Below are 25,138 nucleotides of genomic sequence, written 5' to 3'. Positions count from 1 at the left end.
AAAGGAAAAGTTAGAGAAGAGGGAAGAGAGATGTGTCTCTAGTCTGATGATTCCCCCCCCCCCCTTTTTACACGTTCATGCCCCCATATTAGAAGCCTACATAATCTCCTAAAAATATTCAAAATATTATCCTAAAATAACAATATCCAAATCTAACTAATTAAGGAAAATATTAAAAATAAAATAAAGTCCTAATATAACTAGGAAAGTGGTATTTTTAGCTATAACTTTTTTGCACCAGATCTGAAAAATTTCGCAAATAAACCACGTCAAATCCACATATTAGAATTGCATGTTAAGGAATGTTCCAGAACATCAACAATGTAGGTACAGCAACTTCAAGCCCTATTTTGACCTTGATGCAGCCAGTATCTCTCAAAACTCAAAATTGAAAGTTGTGGAGCTTTTTCTTGGAGTTCCATAGCATCTTGAATCATCTCAATTGGAGCTCAGATGAAGAGTTACGCCTAGATTATGAAATGATGTCGAAACTATCCAAAATCACCCATTTAGCTTCATTTTGCATTTAACGCCTCCATTTGCATCCTAAATCAAAATATAAGAAAAATGAGTACATTTAGGCACCGAATAAATATAAAAGACTAACATTAAGGGAGAAAAATATGACATTTTGAATTCTCATCATGGTGTGACATAGGGAGAGAAGAGAAATTAGTTTGTGCTTCACACTGAGAATCGGCAAGGCATAGAGAGGGAGTGGTCGATGTGGTTTACCGAGGGAGGAGGGACATGTGCTTGAGTTCAGGAAGTTGGGTCAGCAGTTTCTATGTTTACCAGCGAGTGGCTGCTTGGGGTGAGAATGGTGTCTTGTCTATTTGTGTGGGAATTTTTGGTTTCAACGTGGGAGGTTCTAGCCATGAGAATTCTTTGTTTGATGGAGGGACTGTTGTGGGGAAAAGAGGATTTATATTAGGGTTTTTGCCGTGTAAATTAGTTACTAATTAGGAAACTATTCAAACTTGGGAAATCAAATAGAGAGATAAAATGGGTGTACAAAGTGGAAGAATCCTATTCAAATAAAACTACTATCTCAAAACTGATCTGATAAAATAATTACTAAAATAATAATAATAACACTACTATCTCAATACTGATTTGTTGTGGATTTAGTTGTTTTTAAACCTCTTCAGGACATTATCAACGATGGACCTTGAAGGGAAGCTCCAAGGTGACATTGGGGAACTCACTAAATTGACATCATTGTAAGTATTATTCTTTCTTTTTCTTTAAATGAAAACACATGCATATTCTTAATGTTACTTGTAAAATTGTTTTGTCAACAAACCACTTGCTTTATAGGCCGATTCATTATAGTTCTAATTCTAAAAAAGATAAAATATATTTTTTTTTGTTAATATTGAGAGACCCAATTTAATACTAGAAAGTCTTTTAGCCCTAATTCCTTTCTCTTCTAAAATAAATTGAAATAACTTAATACTCCAAAAGTCTGAGTTAATGCATATTTTTCTATGCTACATATTTTTCTTTTTCTTTTATTAACCTTTGTAATAATATACATAATTTGTTGAGGAGCTTCATTCTTAATGCATGGCTTGTTGGGCATTGTGATGTGCCTTGGAGTGCTACTGACATTATTAAATTTCAGGGACCTATCATTTAACTGCAGGCTCACAGGTTCCCTCTCTCCACAGTTAGGGGACTTGAAAATGCTAAATACCTTGTAAGATCCAATAAGCAAGCTATAATTTCCTATTTCCCATCCATCAACTATAATAGTGAGACGCATATATATATATACACACACACTTTTCTTTTTCATGTTTCAGAATCCTAGCTGGTTGTAGCTTCAGTGGTGATATTCTAGATGAATTGGGAAATCTTTCAGATCTCTACTTCTTGTAAGATCTTCCAACGCCTATAAGATCACTACATGAATCACAATTCCAGTAATTTTTCTCTATCTCCAAGAATGACGTGATACCCAATTTTATCACAATATGCCATATAATTATAATTTTTTTTTTTTATGTAGGCCTTAATTTTGATTGGTATGGCACTCTATGAAAAAATGAGTACCACGTAGTGGAGATGATAGATTATTATGTGGGATGGGTTGATTTAGTTTCTAAAGGGCCCTCGGGTGGTATTATTGTTATGTGGGATAGGAGGGTAGTGGAGATGATAGATTATTATGTGGGATGGATTGATTTAGTTTTGAAAGGGGCTTTAGGTGGTATTATTGTTATGTGGGATAGGAGGGTAGTGGAGATGATAGATTATTATGTGGGATGGATTGATTTAGTTTTGAAAGGGGCTTTAGGTGGTATTGTTGTTATGTGGGATAGGAGGGTCGTGGAGATGATAGATTATTATGTGGAAGAATTTATGGTGGCTTATCGATTCAAGAGTTTGGATGATGGATATGAATGGGCTTTTACGGTCCTAATGTGGATAATGTTAGGAGGATGTTATGGGAGGAAATGGCAGACGTTAGATACTGTTGGGATGTTCCCTGGTGCTTTGGTGTGGATTTCAACATTACAAGGTTTCATACTGAGTGAGTGGGGGATAATTATTTCTCTCAGGCCATGAATACTGTAACAACCCGCTAGAAATTCAATTGTGAAATTTTTATAGACTTTAGGAACCTCATGAAAACTCCGTAAGTTTTCACAAATCAACTAATCACAAAGGTTTTCGTCTGTCAACATAGTCAGTGTTATCACTCATTATGGTGCCAGAAATACGATTTTAATTGTTTGAGGCAGTTAGAAGTGTCAAAATACGTTATGGTCTGCGCCACTAGACTTAGTTGATAATTTAGGATTTTATGGCGCAATAACCCATTTTCATAATTTAGGACGAAACGCCTGTTTGAAACTGTGAAATTATTTTTAAGGGTACTTTAGGGTTGAGTTTTGGTAAACGATTTTCATTATAGGTTAATATGAATATTTAAGATTTTTCAGTACTAAGTTTATTATGCATTTTTTCGGAGTGAATAGTAACCTCGATAAGTATACTAAGTGCAGTATTTTCAAAATCACAGTGTGGAATGTCCAAATTAGGTTAGAGAACTTTTATTTGGACACTTGGCAAGATCTTAGCCATACATAGTGAATAGTATTAGACACTTGGCACAAAGAAGAACCATTAGATGGATTTGTGACGGAAATCAAGGTGTGAGATCATGCCACCTAAGCAAAACTTTTTTTCATCTGATCAACCAAATTGAGCCAGATCAAAAAGGGTTTCAACCCTAGTGAAACCCTGAATGGTTGGAATCCAATTGAAATCCCAAAAACTTGGTTGAAACTGAAACCCTAAACGGTTTCCCCAAACCCTAGAGTTGGCCTCCAAACCCTTTTTGATCCAATTTCTAGCATTATGTTTAATCACTTTATTAAATCACTTCCAAATGCTATTAATTTCTCAAATTCTTGTTATGAAATCATTATCCAACCTTTTAAACCTTGGAAATTTGATTGGACCAAGAAAATTTGAATTTGAACTTGATAGTATCTCAAAACCTAACCAAACCCCCTTTAAACCCTAAATTGAAGTCCACTTGGTTGAGGCCCACCAAGACCCACGAATTTGGCCACCTTGGCAAAGTTTCTTGAAGAAGTTTCCTCCCCCACATGGCAGACCATCCACTGCCCTTGGTTGCACCCAATAGTGCCTTGATGTGAAGGAAAATCCACCTCATCAACCTCTATACCTCACAGCTTCTGCAGGCAGTCCTTTACCCCTCACTATTCTCCACTTTATGTCACATAGCCACCTCCAATCAAGGGTCATTAAAGTCCATATCTTCCCCCTCCAAAAGTCTTGAGTCGTGCAAGACACACTTCCTTCCCTTTCATCACTTCTTCACCCCGTTCTTAGAGAGAAACCCAAAAGAGCTCTCCTGGCCAGATTTTTGGGTCTTTTTACGTGGAGCTTTTTGACCCTTTGTAAGTATTTTCACACGATGACTTGTTCATAAGCATGAGAATTGCAACAAAAATCAAGAGAAATGGCCTATGGATGTTTCGGCCATAGTGTGTTTTCCATAGTTGTGATTTGTTTTAAATTTTTCTAAGTTGATGTTTGAGTTTAGAAAAAAATTTACATGAGGAATGTAAATTTTGGAAATTTTTGGAGTTAAGATGTGAAATCCTTAAGTTAGGGGTAAAATGGTAATTTTCCCACATGTAGAGGGTAAAATGGTCATTTTACTCTAAGTTTGCTTGTTTTCATGTTTCTAATTGTTAGTAATTAAATTTATAACTTTTAGAATACCCTATTGGAGTTCCTCGTGTTTCACATTTTACTCTCGTAGAGCGCGACGATCCAGGTAAGTTAGTTTCTAACTTACTATCAGTTTACTGTGGATGTATGATGGGTAAGGAAACTACAATTTATGTATGTGTGTTATCATATATGTCATGCCATGCCACATCATTACATGTTTATCTGTTATGCATGATTTATTCTGTCATGAATATTTATCTGTTACACAATCTATTCTGTCACGTATTGCTATATGTTATAAGTGTGCAATGTTAAGTATGCCACATGTTACATGTATGTCGTATCATGTAATATTCACCATTGCAAGTACGTCATGTTAAGTAAAGAAGTTAGATCAAGTTTCTGTTAAGTTAAGTTTCAAATCACGTTCATGCTAAGTTATTTATATGGTCATGGTAGGGACACACGGCTCAAGAAGACCCGTGTAGCACCCATATGGTCACGTTATAAATTAAATCTATATTGAACAAGATTCCAAGTTCATGTCAAGAAGTTAAGAATAAGCAATCAAGGTTAACCCCATGAGATAAGAATAAGTAATCCTGGTAACCCCATGAGATAAGAATAAGCAATCATGATTAATCCCATGAGATAAAAATAAGCAATCATGGTAACTCCATGAGATAAGAATACACCATCTTGGTAACCCCATGAGATAAGAATACACCATCATGGTAACCTCATGAGATAAGAATAAGCAATCATGGTGAACCCATGAGATAAGAATAAGCAATCATGGTAACCCCATGAGATAAGAATACACCATCATGTTAACCCCATGAGATAAGAATAAGCAATCATGGTGCCCCATGAGATAAGAATAAGCAATCATGGTGACCCCACGAGATAAGAATAAGCAATCATGGTGACCCCACGAGATAAGAATAAGCAATCATGGTGACCCCATGAGATAAGAATAAGTTTCAGATCAAGTTCATGTTATGTTATGTTATGTTCACGTACATGTTATGTTCATGTTCACGTTAAGTTTCAAGTTCATGTTCATATCTTGTTATGTTCACATTTATGTTATGTTCAAGCTCACGTTCATGTTATGTTATGTTCATGTTTACATTATGTTTCAAGTTCACGTTTATGTCATGTTATATTCATGTACATGTTATGTTCAAGTTCACATTCATGTTATGTTATGTTCATGTTTACATTATGTCTCAAGTTCACGTTTATGTCATGTTATGGTCAAGTTCATGTTTATGTTATGTATGTTCACATTCATGCTATGATTTAAGTCCATGTTATGTTTCAAGTTCACGTTCATGTTATGTTGCTAGCCCATGTTATATTATAAGTTCGAGTTCATGTCATGTCAAGTCAAGTTCAATTCATGTTTTAGTTCAGGTTATGTCAGTTATGCCATGCTATATGTTAAGTTATGCTATGCTTACTTAAGACTTTAATTATGCATTCATGCTTTTACTTCCATGCATGCATCATTAACCTATGTGGGAGTTTTCCTGTTAACTTATAGAGATTTGTAATCAAATCTCACCGTGATAGTCCCAACTACCATTCCCCCCAAATGGTAGGCAATGTGTCAGGATCAGAGTAGGGAGCGGACATTGGTAGACTAAAGGAGGTTGCAGACACGACGCGGAGCTTACAGCTTCCATAGTTAATTTTTGGGTAGTATTCTGGCTTCATTAGTCGAGTTACATGAGTTACTCGATGAACTTCCTCAATAGTGTATCTTGGTAATGTAAATATGGAGTCTGGCCTCCCATGTTTTTGAGATTATAGTCTTCAAAGACTCGTATTGAAATCATGGATGTTTATTTTTGTTAAATATGCTTGGATTACGATTTAACTATTTGGGATATTATAGTTTGGTGCATAGTATTGCTAAAAAAAAATTATCCGCTACGAATATTGCATAATGCTAGATGCATGTTAGGAACATTGCATCTTATATGTGATGAACATGGGTAGGTAACCTTGTGTTACATGTCCCAACTATTCGGATGTTCGTCCGATCCCAAACGGAATCTAGGGGCGTTACAAATACTTTTTCATATCTGATTTATAAGCTGGATTTGATAGATTTACTGATGGTTGGTGGGGATTTTATATGGTCCAATGGAAGAGCATGTCTAGGCTGGAGAAGTTTCTAGTTTTGGCTTCTTAGGAAGTTTGCTTTCCTGATTTGAGCTAGAAAAGGTTATCGAGAATATGTTCTAACCATTATCCTATAATGTTGGAATGTGGGGGCATTGTGAGAGGGCATAATTACTTTAAATTTGAGAATATGTGGTTGGAGGATGAAGGTTTTTTGGATAGGGTGAGGTCGTGGTGGTCTTCGCACTCTTTTTCTGGTACCCCGAGCTTTGTGCTGGCTAGTAAATTACTTAAAGCTTTAAAAAAAATTGAAGAAGTGGAATGTGGAGGAGTTTGGGAATATAGAAAATAATATGGACTATTTTTTCATTGCATGATGGTGATTACATCCTTTCAGATCCAGAGGTCATTAAGGATCACATTGTGAATTTTTATGAGAAGCTGTTTAGGGAAGAATAATCGTGGAGACCAAAGCTTGATGGACTATTTTTTTACTCCATTGACCAGATCAGTGCGGATTGGTTATAGAGAGCTTTTGAAGAGGATGAAGTTGTTGATGTGATTAGAGGAATGGCAAGAGGGATAAGGCTCTGGGACCGAATGGTTTCTCAATGGATTTCTTTCAAGCTTGTTGGGAAATAGTGTGGGATGATATTATGAAGGTTTTTCTTGAATTTTATACATTTATGAAATTTGAGAAAAGCTTCAATGCTACATTTATTGCTCTTATTCCCAAGAAGGTAGGGGCTGTGGAGATGTGGGATTTTCAGCCTATCAATTTGGTGAATTATAAGATCAAATCCAAGGTGTTAGCTAATCATATGAGTGTGGTGTTGGGAAAAATTATTTCAAAATCTCAAAATGCTTTTGTAAGGGGAGACATTCTTGATTCGGTCTTAGTTGCTAATGAATTTGTGGATAGAAAAATTCGATTAAATGAATCTGGAATTTTGATTAAATTGGACATGGAAAATGCATATGACCATGTGTGTTGGGATTTCCTTTCGTACTTACTTGGGAGGTATGGTTTTGGAGAGAAATGGTGTATGTGGATCAAGCATTGCATTTAGACGGCACGATTTTCTATTTTGGTGAATGGTTCCTTAGTTGGAGTTTTTAATAGTTCTCTTTGTTTGAGACAAGGAGATCCGCTATCTCCTTTTCTTTTCGTTCTTGTTATGGATGCATTGCGTAGAATGATTGAAGTGGTGGTAGAAGAAAGTTTCTTGTCGGGTTTTAAGGTGGGAAATGAGGATCAAAATGGCATTAAATTATCCCATCATCTCTTTGCCAATGACACTTTAATTTTTTGTGAGCCTAATCAAGAACATCTTCAATCTTTGAGAGCATTGTTGTTATGTTTTGAAGCTGTCTTAGGTCTAAGGGTAATCTTAACAAGTCTGAAATTGTTCTAGTGGTTGCAGTAACCAATATTTTAGATTTGGCTAATATTTTGGAGTGTTAGATTTCTTTGTTGCCACTGAACTATCTTTGTCTTCCGTTGGGTGCCTCTCACAAATCTATTTCCATATGGAGGTGATTGAGAAGATCGAGAGAAGGTTGGCTGGATGGAAAAAACTATACTTGTCTAAAGGGGGACGAATTATTTTGATAAAGAGTAAGCTATCTAATCTTCTCACGTATTTTCTTTCACTTTTCCCTTTTCCATTAGGGTTTGCTAAAAGAATTGAGAAAATTTATCATAATTTCTTATGGGGAGGTATAGGAGAGGAGAAAAAAAATTCATTTGGTTAGTTGGAACAAGGTTTGCCAACCAATTTATTGTGGAGGATTAGGGGTGAGAAATTTGAGAATGTTTAACAAAACACTTTTTGAGAAATGGCATTGGAGATATCATTTAGAAAGAGATGCTTTATGGAAGAATGTTATAAAATATGGGTGTGAATGGGGGGATTGGTGTTGTAATGAAGTTAGAGGAGAGTATGGAGTGAGTTTATGGAAGTTCATTGGGAAAGGTTGGGAGGACTTTTCAAAACATATTACATTTAAGGTGGGGGAGGGAAGATGATTCTTTTTTGGCATGATATTTGGTGTGGGGAGTTAGCTCTCAAATATGATTTTCCCTCTCTTTTTAAGGGATCAAAATCTACTATGGCAGATTATATCCAACATATGGATAATAATATTCTGTGGAATATTGATTTTATTAGAGAGGTAAATGATTGGGAAGTGAATGATGTTTCTGATTTTGTGGAAAGAATTTATAATTGAAAAGTGATGTAGGGAAGATAGGACAGTTTACTGTGGATCTATGCTGGAAAGTCCAGGTTTTCTATTAGTTCTTTTTATAAGGTGTTGACTGGTCATTCTGGCTGTGCTCTCCCTTGGAAATCCATTTGGAGAGTGAAGGTTCCTACTAAGGTGGCATTTTTCAGTTGGGTGGTTGCTCTAGGGAATGTTTTGACCATGGATAACCTTAGAAAACATGGTACGTGCATTGCTGGTTGGTGTGTCATATGCAAGAAGGATGGTGAATCTATAAATCATCTCTTTCTTCATTGTGAGGTGGCAAAGTCTTTATGGTATGAGGTTTTGAGTCAAACAAGTTTATATTGGGTGATGCGAAAGGAAGTTCTAAATCTTCTTGCATGTTGGAGAGGTTTTGAGGGAAGGAAATTTGTAGCTGCCACATGGAATATGACTCTTTTGTGTTTAATGTGGTGTATTTGGATGGAAAGGAATGGGAGATATTTTGAAGACAAAGATCATTCTCTTGGAGAACTTCAAAATTTTTTCTTTTCTACTTTGTGTTTGTGGGCTAGGATTTTTGTAAGGGATGATGATATTGTACTGAAACTATTTTAGTCTTAGAGTGTAGTAGGTATTTCCTTTGTATACTTCTTTTGTACTTGAGTTGTGCCTATTCTTGGTACTAAAATCTCTTGTTAATTATAGAAAAAAAGTACCACATATCATATATATTTCGAGAGTACCTAATAATTAGTACTTTTATACTTCATCCAATATTCTCTCCTTGAGCAATTCAAACAACTTAACTGGAAAGATACATCCATCTTTGGGTAAACTCACCAAACTCTACTGGCTAGACATCCTAGATAATATGTTGATAGGACCTCTCCTGATATCAACCTCTGTGGCCCCAAGTTTGGACCTTCTTTTGAAGGCTAAACACTTGAGAGCTTTTAATCTTCTCTTTTTTCCAATATGCCTTGGGCTCAATCTATTATTAGTATAAATGCTAGAATTTGAATATGTTTAAGGATACACCATGTTGATTATTGCATCCATAAAAGAAGAATGATGTGATGTATTCAAACCTGCAGCCATTTCAATAAGAACAAGCTTTCAAGTCCCATTCCAACCAAATTATTCAGATCTGATATGAAATTGATACATATGTAAGTTGATACCAACTATTAATTTACTTTCATGCATGCTTGGGATTCTTCTACTTCTAAATACTTTCTTCAAAGATAGATTATTTGAAGGAAATCAACTTTTTGGAAGTATCCCACCAACATTAGGACTTGTACAAAGTCTTGAAGTTCTGTGAGTAAAATACACACCAATTTAATGACACAATGGTGTTACTCAACTAACCTTAATTTTCAGTACATGTCCACTCTCTAGTATTGTTCTTGAGAATTAAAATTATTCCAATTTGCAATAGTCGGCTTGACAGAATTGCTCTAATAGGAAGTGTCCCAGATCTCAGCAACCTAACAAATATCGTTAAATTGTGGGTACTTTTTTACAACATTTATATAGTGGTGATGTTCTTTTATTATAATCATATATATTGGTGGTTACCAACTTTCTCCTTCTTGATATCATCTTAGGGATTTAGTGCAAAATAATCTGACGGGCGCTTTACTAGACTTAACTCAAATGTTGAATCTCAATTACTTGTAAGTAGATGCATGGTGTTGCTTGCAATTGCCAATTTCATTTTTGAGTAATTTCTTCTTTGTAAGCACTGATGAAACTTGTATGATGGTTTATTTTACCAGGGACCTTAGTAATAACTCATTTGAGCCATCAGAAGCTCAAATGTGGTTCTCAACCTTATAATCACTCACCACACTGTAAGTCTTCAATCTTTCACATATGAAAATTCTACAAACTTCCTCAAATTTTAAAATTACCTTTATGAGATTGGTGCGCAAGATTATGGAATATGGATCACTTCAAGGGTTGGTACCACAAGAATTGTTTAGCTTTCCACAAATACAGCAAGTGTAAGTTGATATACTATTGGTATATCAAATAAACTAACAGTTTGATAACTAATACTTGATTTCGATTCATAGGAAATTGAAAAACAACAAATTTAATAAGACATTGGACATGGGTGAAAACATCAGCCAACAACTAAAGCTTGTTGATTACAAAACAACCACATTTCTTTTGTAAATGTGAGCAATAATTATCGTGAATCCTTAATGTGAGTGAACTCATGGTTCTAAATTGCTCAATTTCCAAAATGTGTTGTGTATTTTATTATGACCATCAAACTTCTTTGTCAATTCAGTAGGAAACCTAGTGTGTCACTCTACTATCTTGGAGGATTCTTACTACCATCAACAGCAACAACCAACTATCTTGGAGGATTCTTACTGCCATCAATAGCAACAACCAACAAAGCCCTATTCTACTAGCCTGGCTAAATGTGGAAGTACATTATGTCCTCTTAATCAAAAGTGCAACCCTCAAAGTTGTGAATGTGCCTATCCATATAAATGGACATTATATTTTAGAGGACTCCTTTTTAGGGAATTGTCCAATGTAACTGTATTTCAGTTACTGGAAATTGGCCTGTGGATAAACCTGAGTCTCCTTCCAGGTTCAATTTATATTCAAGATACCAAGTTCAATTCTAATGACTATCTTCAAATGCAATTGACACTCTTTCCATCAATTAGAAAATACTTTAATCAATCAGAGATTCAGAGAATTAGGTTCTTCTTGACTTATCAAGAACATAAGCTACCTCATATATTTGGAACCTATTATTTCATGGCACATCCTTATGCTTTCTCAGGTTCAAATCATATCTTTGGTTTGGGTATGTGAGAGAGAGAAAATTATATCTCTACCTAACAATGAAGTTATTTTTGCCAAACATGGAAAAACTTATATTAGTGATAGTTGGGATAGCAATTTGTTGTGCCATTTTGGTTTTGGGGCTCTTGCGAGTAGGGAGTAGGGAAACGTGCAGAAGAAGCCATTGGATCAAGTGAACCATTTGGTAATTTATACGTAAAATAAATTTTATTGTAATTGATTATTATAGTTCAAATTCAAGACTAAGTATCTAGTCATTTCTCCATATCCTAGCTACTTGGGCATCAAGTGGCAATGATAGCACTAGTGCACCATAGTTAAAAGGTGCAAGATTGTTCTCTTATGATGAACTCCAAAAGTGCACAAAAATTTTGCCAAGAGAAATGTGATAGGTTCTGGAGTGTATGGCTAGATAAATGTCTCAATATTCATGAGTCCAACTTTTGCAAAAATTCACTTGCAAGAACTGTTTGTTGTTGGTGTTTTTATCTTCTCTCCAATTTTATAGAGGGAGGCTTTTTGATGGACAAGTTGTTGCCATCAAAAGAGCTTGACAAGGATCAATGCAGGGTGCACTTGAGTTCATGATAGAAATTGAATTACTTTTTCGAGTTCATCACAAGAATCTTATTAGTCTTGTGGTTTTTTGTTTCAAACAAGGAAAGCTGATGCTGGTCTACGAATTTATGCCTAATGGAACAATTAGAGATAGTTTACCAAGTACGTACATTCATATCAATTTAATTACCTCTTTGTAAATGTCAAATATATATGTAGGAAATATGAATTGTAGGAAAATCTGGAATTTATCTTCATTGGAAGGGAAGACTCCACGTTGCTCTTGGTTCAACCAAAGGATTAGCTAACCTACATGAGCTTGCTAATCCTCCTATCATCCACAGAGATGTTAAGTCCATGAATATTCTGTTGGACCAAAATTTAACTGCAAAAGCTGTAGATTTTGGCTTGTCTAAGCTAGTATCAGATTCTTTGACATGCCATGTTTCAACTAAAGTCAAAAGCATGATGGTAAGTGTTACTATACACGCTATTATATGTGTAGCATCTCCTGACCTCTCAAGGGTAGAGAACACTACTACTCTTAAAAACCTACCTGTGAGCCAAGTTTAAAAGATTCCACAATGCTAAAACCATTTTGAATGAGTATGTGAGGAAATGAGTTATGAGTGTGTGGAAAATAAACTGGGTTAAGGCCTTTGGTGGTGGTAATGCATAGACTTAACAATGAGACAGTGGAGTCTGCCCAACTACTTAAGTATCGTATATTTTCTTTTAGATTTTACTATTACTAGCATCGTTGTTGTTGTTATCATCATCATTATTATGGTAATCCCACTATATGATTTGTTTTATAGTGAATGACAATGAGAATTTGTTGGTGAAGAATTTTTTTTTTCTTTTATTTAAGATTGACAACACTTTCCGAGATTTAGTAGATGAGTTTCTAGATAACCCTTAGGGTTGGATGAATTTGAAGTTTGATTTTGTTAAAATAGGATTCCTACGCTATTTGAGAAATTAGGTAACTGTAAGTCCTAAGGCTTCTAGGACTCCATGTTTGTGTAGGATTAGGCTTCCTAGCAATATGGGGCTATTGGACAAGCATGAGTTGAGATTTCTTTGATTTCCTAGGGGGAATTAGAAGTTTTAATGCAGTTGCATTATCTCTGATATTCTATAAATAGTAGTGAAAAATAATGATAAAATATTGAATAGTAATACAAAATAGTAAAAAGTAGATAAAAATAATGATAAAATAATAAATAGTAGTAGAGTATTCTCAGAACATTCAACTACCCAAACTAGCCTGGAACAACTTGGCTAAGGTGTTAGGAGCAAGGTTGGGCCCTAATTTCATTAGCTAGGCTTCTACTGGGTTGGCAGCCCTTTAATTGGGCTTATCCCAATATTTTTATACTCTTGTAGGATTAGAATGTTTCTAATTGGACCTATGATGTTCACAATGAGCTCAGGAGGGTTTATATGGTTGTTCTTGTTTTCTTTCTAGTGTGGTTAGGTTTCCTAGTAGGGCTAGGGTTCCTACTATCACTAGGATTTCTTGGTATGTTAAGAAATGTAGCCCTCTAGGCTTTCCTTTAAAATAGATGATTGTGTAAGTCTCCTGTCCAGTGGGAGATTTCCCTTTTGTGAGTCTAATGCTTGAGTGTTACATATTATTGAGGTCTTCAATCTGACACATTGCGAGAAACAATAACATTTTTTTTTTTTTTTTTGCATTTAATATAAAGCCAAAAGGAAAAGTTGTTTTGTATCAACATGATACTTTAGGATTTATGCTACTTTATTGGCCTCGGTCCAGCTGAAAGGCCATCTCCAATCCGGTGTCTTCCCCCCCCCCCCCCCCCCCCCCCCGCGCGCCAAAAACCCTGCTTATCTCGGTTTCCCAAGCTAGCCGCACCCACCCAAGGAAGGGCAACACGCCTCCCCATGTTCGAGTGGGCAAGGCATGTCGCATTTATTATTGGTCCAATCGAGGAAAACCAAGGGCACGTCACACTTATTATTGGCCCAGTCATGGAAAACCAGTAACAAGTCGCATTTATTATGTGGCAGGGTATACCCTCACGCGACCATAGCATGGCAAGCCATTGCCAAGCCAGAGACGAGATAGGTCTGACTCAGACATACCTCAGAATCCCACACCTCTCCTCACTCACAGGGTTCGAGTCAGGTATAAAAGCCCCAACCCTTTTACGAAAAAGGTTGGTTGATACATTTTACACATATGTGAAACACCTACTAACAAAACCATCAGAGGACTAACGAACTCTCTCGAGTCCATCCTCTGCTCATGTTATAGGTACATAGGGCGGGCCCGCACAACTGCCTAGGCTGCAAAACACGTCGTCAACAACAAGTTTCCTATTCTGGGCGATTATGCTACTAGGGTTGCCTCTCGATAGCATACATTGCCCCGCTGAGGGCCTTGCCGTCAGCGGGGAATGCCGTTCCTTGTGCTTCAATTTGTAATTCTTATGCTCAAGCGGTCTCAAAACATGCAGAGACTTCATCCTTCAAGTTACCTATGCATTTTCTAGTGGATATTAAGGGGGAGTTAGGCTTTATATGAAGCCTGCGGAAGATTTTAAGTTTGCGTTGGTGATGAAATTCAAGTGAGTTAGGTCTTTAATTGATAATATAAGTTTGCATCTGGTCAAAAAATGGGGGCTTTTAGAGATTCCACTAATTAGTTTCATGGATGATTATCATGTTTTGATTCACATGAAAAATGAACATGATTTTGTGCATGGTTGGGCACATGAAGGAAGAACTTTGGAGGAGAACTCCTTTCGACTGTTCAAGTGAACCAGCGATTTTGACCTAAAGAAGGAATCTCCTTTGGCTCCTCAATGGATTGTCTTGCTATGATTGCTAATGCACTTATATAGATAGGATTGTCTACAAATTCTTGCAACTTGGTTTGGCCATTATCTCGGCACTGATAATGCTATGATGAATAGGACAAGAGCAATGGGGGCTTGAATTTGCGTGATGCCCCCAGATTTTCGCTTGGGATCTAATGGACATTTGAAGAGTCGGGACATGCAACACAAGGTTACTTGCCCCCGTTCATGACATATAAGATGCAATATTCCTAACATGAATCTAGCATTATGCAATATTCGTAGTGGATAATTTTTTTTTTGAGAAATACTATGCACCAAACTTATAATATCCCAAATAGTTAAATCGTAATCCAATCATACTTAACAAAATAAACATTCACGATTTCAGTACGAGTTTTAGAAGACTGAAATCTCAAAAACATGGGAGACCGGACTCCATATTTACATTACCAAAATACACTATTGAGGAAGTTTGTCAACTAACTCGTGTAACTTGACTAACAAGGCCAGAATACTATACAAAAACTAACTATGGAAGCTGTAAGCTCCGCATCGTGTCTGCACATCTAGTCAACCTCCTCCAGTCTACCAATGTCCGCTCCCTACTCTGATCCTAACACACAGCCTACCATTCAGGGGAATGGTAGTTAGGACTACCATGGTGAGATTTGATTACAAAACTCAGTAAGTTAACAGGAAACTCCCATACACGTTAATGATGCATGCATGGAAGTAAAAGCATGAATGCATAATTCAAGTTGTAAGTAAGCATAGCATAACTTGACATATAGCATGGCATAACTGACATAACCTGAACTGAAACGTGAACTGAACTTGACTTGACATGACATGAACTTGAACTTAAAACATAACATGGACTAGTAACATAACATGAACGTGAACTTGAAACATAACATAGACTTGAATCATCATGAACGTGAACATACATAACATAAACATGAACTTAAACTTAACATAAACCTGAGCATAACATGACATAAACGTGAACTTGAGACATAATGTAAACATGAACATAACATAACATGAATATGAACTTGAACATAACATGTACGTGAACATAACATGACATGAACGTGAACTTGAAACATAACGTGAACATGAAAATAACATAACATGAACATGAGCTTGAACATAACATAAACGTGAACATAACATGATATGAACATGAACTTGGAACTTAACGTGCACATGAACATAACATAACATGAACGTGAGCTTGAACATAACATAAATGTGAACATAACATGATATGAACATAAACTTGAAACTTAACGTAAACATGAACATAACATATACATGAACATAATATAACATAATATAACATAACATGAACTTGATCTGAAACTTGACTTGACGTGGACTTGATTTGAAACATATTCTTATCTCATGGGGTCACCATGATTGCTTATTCTTATCTCGTTGGGTTACCATGATGGTGTATTCTTATCTCATGGGGTTACCATGATGGTGTATTCTTATCTCATGGGGTTACCATGATTGCTTATTCTTATCTCATAGGTTTACCATGATTGCTTATTCTTATCTCATGAGGTTACCATGATGGTGTATTCTTATCTCATGGGATTACTACGATTGCTTATTCTTATCTCATGGGTTTACCATGATTGCTTATTCTTATTTCATGGGGTTACCATGATGGTGTATTCTTAACTCATGGGTTTATGATAATTGCTTATTCCTATCTCATGGGGTTACTTTGATGGTGTATTCTTATCTCATGGGGTCACCATGATTGCTTATTCTTATCTCATGGGATCACCATGATTGCTTATTCTTATCTCATGGGGTTACCATGATGGTGTATTTTTATCTCATGGAGTTACCATGATTGCTTATTCTTATCTCATGGGGTTACCATGATGGTGTATTATTATCTCATGGATTTACCATGATTGCTTATTCTTATCTCATGGGGTTACCATGATGGTGTATTCTTATCTAATGAGATTACTATGATAGTGTAGTCACAATAAACTGAACAATAACTTAATTGCATGAGGACATACATGGGACAAAAACATTTCATGCAACAGATAATATTTCATAACATAGCATACTTGCAACAATGTACTTTACGTGACATGACTGACATGTAACAAATGACATACTTAACATGATATACTTGCCCTGTATAACAATACGTGACAGAATATCTTGTGTAACTAATGAATAATTCATGACAAAATAAATTATGTGTAATAGAAAAATATGTGAGAACTTGACATGGAATGGCATATATGATAACATACATACGTACACACACTTTAGTTCCTTTACTTATCACCCATACACAGTAAACTGTTCGTAAGTTAAAAGCTAACTTACCTCGATCGTCGCGTTCTACGATAATAAAATGCGAAATACGAGGAATTGTAAGAGGGTATTCTAAAAATTAGAAATCTAATTACTAACATTCAGAAACATGAAAACAAGCTAAGTTAGAGTAAAATTATATTTTTACCCCTACGTGTACAAAAATGACCATTTTACCCCTAACTTATAGATTTCACATCCTAACTCCAAAAATTTCCAAAATTTACATTCATCATGTAAATTTTGTACTAAACTCAAATATCAACTCAAAAAAAATTAAAAAAACTCACAACTATGGAAAACACACTATGGGCGAAACATCCATAGGCTGTTTCTCTTATTTTTGTTCCTTCCAACTTCAAAACTCATGCTTAAACCAATATTTTGCAACAAAAATTTTTCTATCCTAAGTTTAAAACCATTCTTAAAATATCCATTTAGAAAAAGCTAATAATCATCACCAAACCTTTTTGTAAAAAGATTCAAACCCTTGAATCACAAGCTTTGACCCTAAATCAAAATATCTCCAAGAATTCAAACAAAATCAAATCTTACTTCTAACATATTCATAACATCATACTAAGATCAAATATGTTTTAATCACAAAATAACATTTGGAGTTTTTGGTTTTACACTTAGTCCGAAAATAGAAACAATTTTTTCTTAACTAGCTTTGATCAATCTCTTGATCCATGGCTTAAAAAGATGAGATCTTCAAACTAAAACATCACATGGTTTAAAAATGTTTCCTAAAGAAAATCCAACCATCAAACTTAAAATCACATGGCTAAAACTCAATAAAACATGGATCTAACGCAAAAACATCAAATCTTAGGCCTAACCGAAATCCTCTTGCATAGAAAAATCATATATTTAAAAATAATACTAAATATCTTCAAAATAACATCCTAAAATGAAAATAAGAGACTTAGGGTCATCATATAAAATATCAAAGTCTTTAGAGTAAAATCAAACCATGAAATATTCAAACCTTCTCCAAACAAAAACTATTTTTCCACTCCCAACTTTCAAGTTTCTAAATCTAAGAAAATCTATCACCAAATTCATGCAACAAAACCTCAATGTAAACTCATAAATATATGCTAAAAACACTCCATAAAATTTTTGGACCAAGATATGTCTATTAGCTTGGTCAAAAACTCTGAAACAGAACATACTCTCTAGTTTTACGCCCAGAATGACCTTTCCATGGTCAAAAATACTTTTGACCAATCAAATGACCATGGAGTGAGACAAATAATATATCTACAGAAACTACACTCAAAGATTAACAAATTTTATGAGTAGTCATCACGTTAAAATACTTACAAAGGGTTGAGAAGCTCCACACAAAAAGACCCAAAAATCTGCCCGAGAGAGCTCTTTTGGGTTTTAGAACGGGGTGAAGAAGTGATAAAAGGGAAAGAAATGTGTCTTGCACGACTTTTGACTTCTGGAGGGGGGAGTTATGGGCTTGAATGACCCTTGATTGGGGGTAGCTATGTGACATAAAGCGGAGAATAGTGAGGGGCAAGGACTGCCTGCAGAAGCTGTGAGGTATGGAGGTTGATGAGGTGGATTTCTCCTTCACATCAAGGCACTATTGGGTGCAGCCAAGATAGTAGATGGTCTACCATGTGGGGGAGTAAACTTCTTCAAGAAGCTTTGCCTAGGTGGCCAAATTCGTGAGCCTTGGTGGGCCTCAACCAAGTGGGCTTCAATTTGGGGTTTAAAGGGGGTTTGGTTAGGGTTTGAAATGCTATCAAGCCGAAATCTAATTTTTCTTGGCCCAATAAAATTTAGAAGGTTTAAAAGGTTGGATAATGATACCATAACAAGGATTTGATGAATTAATAGTATGTGAAAGTGATTTAATCAAGTGATTAAACACAATGCTAGAAATCGGATAAAAAGCGGTTTGGAGGCCAACTTTAGGGTTTAAGGAAACCATTTAGGGTTGAGGTTTCCAACCAAAATTTTGGACTTTCAATTGGATTCCAAGCATTTAGGGTTTCACTAGAGTTGAAACACTCTTTTGTCTGGGATAATTTGGTTGATTAGATGAAAAAAGTTTTACTTAGGTGGCATGATCTCACACCTTGATTTCCTTCATAAATACATCTAATGGTTCGTCTTTGTGCCAAGTATCTAATACTATTCACTATGTGTGGCTAAGATCTTGCCAAGTGTCCAATTAAAACTTCTCTAACTAAATTTGGACATTCCACCTTGTGATTTTGAAAACACTGCACTTAGTACGCTTATCGAGGTTACTATTCACTCTGAAAAAATACATAATAAACTTAGTACTGAAAAATCCTAAATATTAACCAATAGTGAAAATCATTTACCAAAACTCAACCCCGAAGTGCCCCTAAAAATGGGTTTCGTCCAAAATTATGGAAATTAGTTATTGCACCATAAAATCCTAAATAATTAACTGAGTCTAGTGGGGCAGACCATAACGTATTCTAACACTTCTAACTATCTCAAATAATTAAAATCACATTTCTGGCACCACAGTGAGTAATAGCACTGACTATGTTAACAGACTAAAACCTATGCAATTGGTCAATTCGTGAAAACTTATGGGGCTTTCACGAGATTCCTAAAGTCAATAGAAATTCCAATAGTGAATTTCTAGAGGGCTATTACAGGTGGATTTAACCATGGAGCTGGTGACAGATTTTCCTATAGTGGTATCTCTGACGACTTGCATTTGGTAGGTGGCTAAATATGACAAACTAGGCTTTTATTGTAAGAAGTGTTTCTGCCAAGGGCATATCGTTGTTTGTAGGATGGGTGAGAAGTGTAAGGAAGAGGGAAAAATGAAAGAAAAAAAAAAAGTCAGGCAATCAAAAGTGAATAAAATAGTGGGAGAGCCTTTGGGTTCAAAGGAGGCAGAGGTTGTAAGGGTTCATAATGATGAGACATCTGGAAAATCGCCTGTGATTCAAGGGGTAACTAATATCATGGAAATGAAGCAAAATGATGTTGTTATCTTTGGAAATAATGATCAAGTTGATGAAATTATCGTTGAAGCAGCTAAAAAAGTAGTTAAAAACTCGGGTCTGATTGGTTCCAGTGCAAATAACATGGGGGGATCATGTTAGTGAAACCGTTGTTGATAATCCTGATCAAGATGCTCCTTCTGGTGATGGAAAACAAGTCGTGTCCAGTGATGAATAGTGTGAGGAAGTTTGGCATGATGAAGAACTGGCAGCTACTCAGTCCATTGAGGCAATAGAGTAGAAGGAAACATGGATGCTTTTGAAAACTCCTAATAAGGAATTACATACAGAAAAACATCAATGGGAGTTTGCATTTGGCTACTCTTCAAATCAAGAGGACGGGGAAATTCCTTTAATGATGGAGAAAGAAAAAGTATATGAATTTGATGGGGACATTCGATTTGATGCTGGAAAAAAAATATTAGTGGAGGACAAGGAAGTGGAGAAATCACAAAGGGTTCACACCCACTCTCAAAAATTGAACCTATGGCTAACACAATTTTCTACTAGAATATCAAAGGCTTGGGTCGTTACAGAAGCAAGCTAAAAATGTTATTAAACAAGAAGGGTGTTAATTTGTGGCTATTGTAGAGCCATTTATTGGAGCAAATCGTATGACTTCTCTTGGAAGTTATTTGAATTTTAATAATTTCAGTTCAAATGAAGAGCAAGGTGTGAAGCTGTGGATATTTTGGAAAGAGGCTACTGTGTTTCAGGTAGTGTTTTGCACCTCTCAATTCATTACTGGTTGGTTTAATTTGATCAATATGTAGGTTCTTGTCACTTTTGTGTATGCTAAATGAACTTACATGGAAAGAAGGGATTTATGGAAGGAATTGGAGGAGAGGCAATTAGCAGGTAAACCGTGGATGATATTGGGTGATTTCAATGCTATTCGCATGGATTTAGAAAGAATTGGTGGAAGTCCCTGTCTGCTAATATCTATGTCTGAATTTAATGAATGTCTTGTTAATTGTGGTTTGTTTGATCTTTTCGGTGGTAGTAGAATTATGTCATGGTGTAATGGTCATGATGAGGTGATGAGAAGCTGAGTGAAAATGGATAGAGTGGTCAATAACAATGCCTTCTTAGATCAGTTTGTGTCTGCACAATTAGCTTATTTGAGTCGTAAGTCTTCGGATCATTGCCCATTGCCCAATGGTGGTTTCTCTGAATAGGCCATTTTATAAATATTTCCCATTCCTTTCCGGTTTCTTAATATGTGGTGCTTGCATGAAAATTTCTTATCTTGTGTGAAGGAGGCATGGCATAGGCAAGATTCGGCATCAGGTCTTTTAAAACTTGCTATCAGATTGAAAAGGAATAAGCTAGCCTTACGAGGTTGGAATAAAATGTTTTTGGGCGTGTTGAATTGAATATTAGAGCCCTTGAGGGAAGGTTGGAATTTCTAGATAATCAATTACAGTTGGGGTACTTGGAAGAGATTGAAGTTGATTATTTGATAACTAAAATAGAGAATTGATGCCTAGGAAAAAAGAGAAGCTACTCGATTGTGGTAAATAGCTAAGAAAAAATTGATTACGGAAGGTAATTAGAATACAAAGTTTTTTCACTCAGTTATTAATCAGAGTTGGAAACAAGGATAGATTTCTCTATGGGTCTTTCAAATGGCTAGATACTGGAAAATGCTGAAGATGTTAATTTTGAAGCCTCTCAATATTTCCAGGAAATTTTTACGATGCTTAGGGAAGTGGAGCATGGGGATTTATCATCTCTCACTGATAAATCCGACTCTGATGAGGATAATAGTATACTATGTTTAGAGCCATCCAAGGAAGAAATTAAAAAAGCATTTTTTTTCCATTCCAAAACAATGTAGTCAGGGGCTTGATGGATTTGCGTATGGCTTTTTTATGTTTTGCTCGGATATTATAAAAGAGGATGTTATTGAGGTAGCTAGAGAATTTTTCCAGGGCTCGCCATTGCCAAGGTTTTATTCGTCTTCCTTTATTGTATTAATTCCAAAAATTCTTGATCTTTCGAGCTTTGATAAATTTAGGCCTATTAGTTTGTGTTGTGTGGCTTATAAGGCATTTTCCATCATTATTGTTACTGAGTTGACAAGGGTTATTCATAAATTAGTCTCTCATGAACAAGGCCCTTTTGTACTAGGGAGGAGCATTTTTAAAAATATAACTCTCGCTTAGGAAATGGTACACTCTTTGCACAAAAAAAATAATGGGTGGCAATGTGATGATAAAGATTGATATGTCCAAAGCATATGACAGGATTGATTGGGGCTTTCTACTAAATTTGCTTCATGCCTTTGGATTATCAAATAAAAATTTCAATTTAATTGGAGAATGTGTGAAATCACCGTGGTTTTCTGTGATGATGAATGGGACTTTTAAAGGATTTTTTCGGTCCTCTCGGGGCCTACGGCAAGGGGATCCATTATTGCCCTATTTGTTTATTATAATGGAGGAAGTTTTGACAAGATTACCTAAGAAACATTTTGAGGATGGATGGATTGGAAAATTTCATCACCCTATTGGGGCTCCCATGATCTCGCATTTGCTGTATGCATATGATATCCTGATTTTTGCTAACGGTGGGAAGAAATCTATTAAAAGCCTTGTCAATACGCTTGCTACTTATGAAAAACAATCCGGTTAGCAAATAAGCAAAGAAACATCGGCGTTATTTCCTTCTAAGCTTATCACTCAAACCAGTAAACATGGTTTGTTGTGGATGGGTTTAAAGGAAGGAAAATTCCCGGTGACTTTTTTGGGTGCCCCTTTGGTATCGGGAAAATTGACTTCTTGGATACTTGAGCCTTTAATTGATAAAATTAGAAACAAGGTGGCTAGGTGGCATGGGAGGAAACTTGGAAAAAAGGAGAGATGTTGCCTTGGAATGATTGGTTTTGGAACCACATACTACCAAATAGGATATCTATGTGCATTTGGAAGGCATGGTTTAATGGGCTACCTGTGGATGATAAGGTGCAGAACAAGGGTGTTTTACTAGCTTCAACATGTGATTTCTGTAGTTTAAGAGCTCGGGAAACCATTGATTATGTGTTCGCCATGGCCAATTTGCAAAAGGGGTTTTGGATCGTGCTAGTAGTCTTCTGGGAATACCTTGCATGCGACAAAGGTCCTGGAAGGCAAGAATAATTGCTTGGTTCATTTGTACAAGAAAAGCGTCGATTACTGGTGTTCTAATAGGTATCATGCCATGCATAATTACGTGGAATGGAGCTTGTGGAAAAGAAGATTTGAGGTGCGTATGGAGGGTGTGAAAGAGAGCATTGATCAAGTTTGGAGGTCGGTAAGGGTGTGGCTGAGGATTCTTGCAAGTGAAATCACTAATACTCATCCATTATCTATGCATGACTTACATATCTTAGAAGAATTTCGACTGCAGGTTCCAGCTGTTAGCATGAGAGATCATAAGATAGTGGTTTGATCAAAGACCCCAACGGGTTGGATGAAGTTGAATTGTGACAGCAGTTGTCGTGGCAACATAGGCAGCTTGGGTGGAAGGGGCATTCTTAGGGATGCGGAGGGTAACATGAAGGGAGACTTCTCTAGTCATTTCGGCATTGGTACTAATAATGAGGCTGAGTTAAAGGCTATTGTAGAGGGGGTCCATTTATGCAAATGATTGTTGTGCTTTAGAGTGATCATCGAAAGTGACTCAAAAATTATTGTGGATTGGATTCAAGCAAGGAAGTATACTTTGTGGTATATATGGGATTATTGGGAACTGCTAATGTTTGAACTTCAAGGGGTTACTTTCAGAGTGCTCCATCAATACCGTGAGGCAAATCAAGCTGCAGATTTTCTAGCTAAACAAGGTGAGTTGAGCTCTAATTCTATTTATGATAACTATGACCATTTGCCAAGGATGTTAAAGGGCATTGTTTAGATTGATAAAGTGGGTATCCCGGCCATAAGAACTTAGCTGGTTGTGTGTTTCGGTTTTGGTGTTTTTTTAGGCTTGTGTAGATTTCTTCCATATAGGCCTGTTTAGAATTTTGTGTTTTCCTTATAGGCCTGTTTAGATTCTTTTTATTGGTTTGGTTTGGTTGTCATATTTTGGTATGATACAAGGGAAGGTTTTAGTGTCTTATTTGTAAATCCCAAGTGTCTATCTTATTACTACAGTATTCCTTCACCATAAGTGAGGACTATTAATAAAATTTGGGACGAGGTCACTATTGGACATGTGACCTTTTGCTCTTGTCTGGAAAAAAAAAATAAAAAAATTCATTACCTCTAAGAGAGAGAGAGAGAGTATCTTTGAGGAAATTGAGACAACCAAATTGGTAGATTAACTTATATCAAAATACATTTTTATTATTTCATTTTCTTGTTTATGCATGGTATTAATAAATTCAAAGTACATGCAAATCCTTCCAATCCTACAATAAAATTAAAAACGTTTGTGTAATACAGTTTAGATTGTACATTCATTGGAATCCTCTCTGGATTTTAATATTTAGAAGATGCCTTCTACTTGCAGGGCTATCTAGATCCTGAATATTACCAGACTCAACAATTAACTGAGAAGACTGTTGTTTACAGCTTTGGAGTGTTTATGCTTGATCTGTTAACAACCAAGTGACCAATTGAGAAGAGAAAGTTCATCGTTCGTCAAGTAAGAATGATGATGAACAAGGACAATGAAGAGCACTATGGCTTGCGGAATATGATTGATTCATCCATTAGAGACACAATAAATCTTATAGAGCTTGGACAATTCTTGGAAATTACCATGCAATGTGTTGAAGATTTACCTAAAGACCATCAAACAATGAATGAAGTAGTAAAGGCACTTGAAACTATATTACAGAGTGATGGGGTGGCCACAAACACATCTACAACTAACTTTGGAACTTCAACGGGTGTTTCTAAGCATCCTTACAATGATCCATGGCTCGAAAAGGATGTTAGTAACATTGATGCCTTTGATTATAATGGTGCATACACAGTCTCACAAAGAGTTGAACCCAAGTAA

The 25,138-nt window shown here is 36.0% G+C and overlaps 1 pseudogene; it reads left to right on the top strand.

Moving 5' to 3' along the window:
- Window positions 1–750: 750 nt before the first annotated feature.
- On the top strand, window positions 751–25,138 carry LOC122296767 (annotated as a pseudogene).

The sequence above is a fragment of the Carya illinoinensis genome, chromosome 15 (genome assembly GCF_018687715.1).
Source record: "Carya illinoinensis cultivar Pawnee chromosome 15, C.illinoinensisPawnee_v1, whole genome shotgun sequence".
Lineage (NCBI taxonomy): Eukaryota > Viridiplantae > Streptophyta > Magnoliopsida > Fagales > Juglandaceae > Carya > Carya illinoinensis.
Note: the sequence above shows the minus strand (reverse complement) of the source record. Positions and strands in the feature narration are given on the sequence as shown.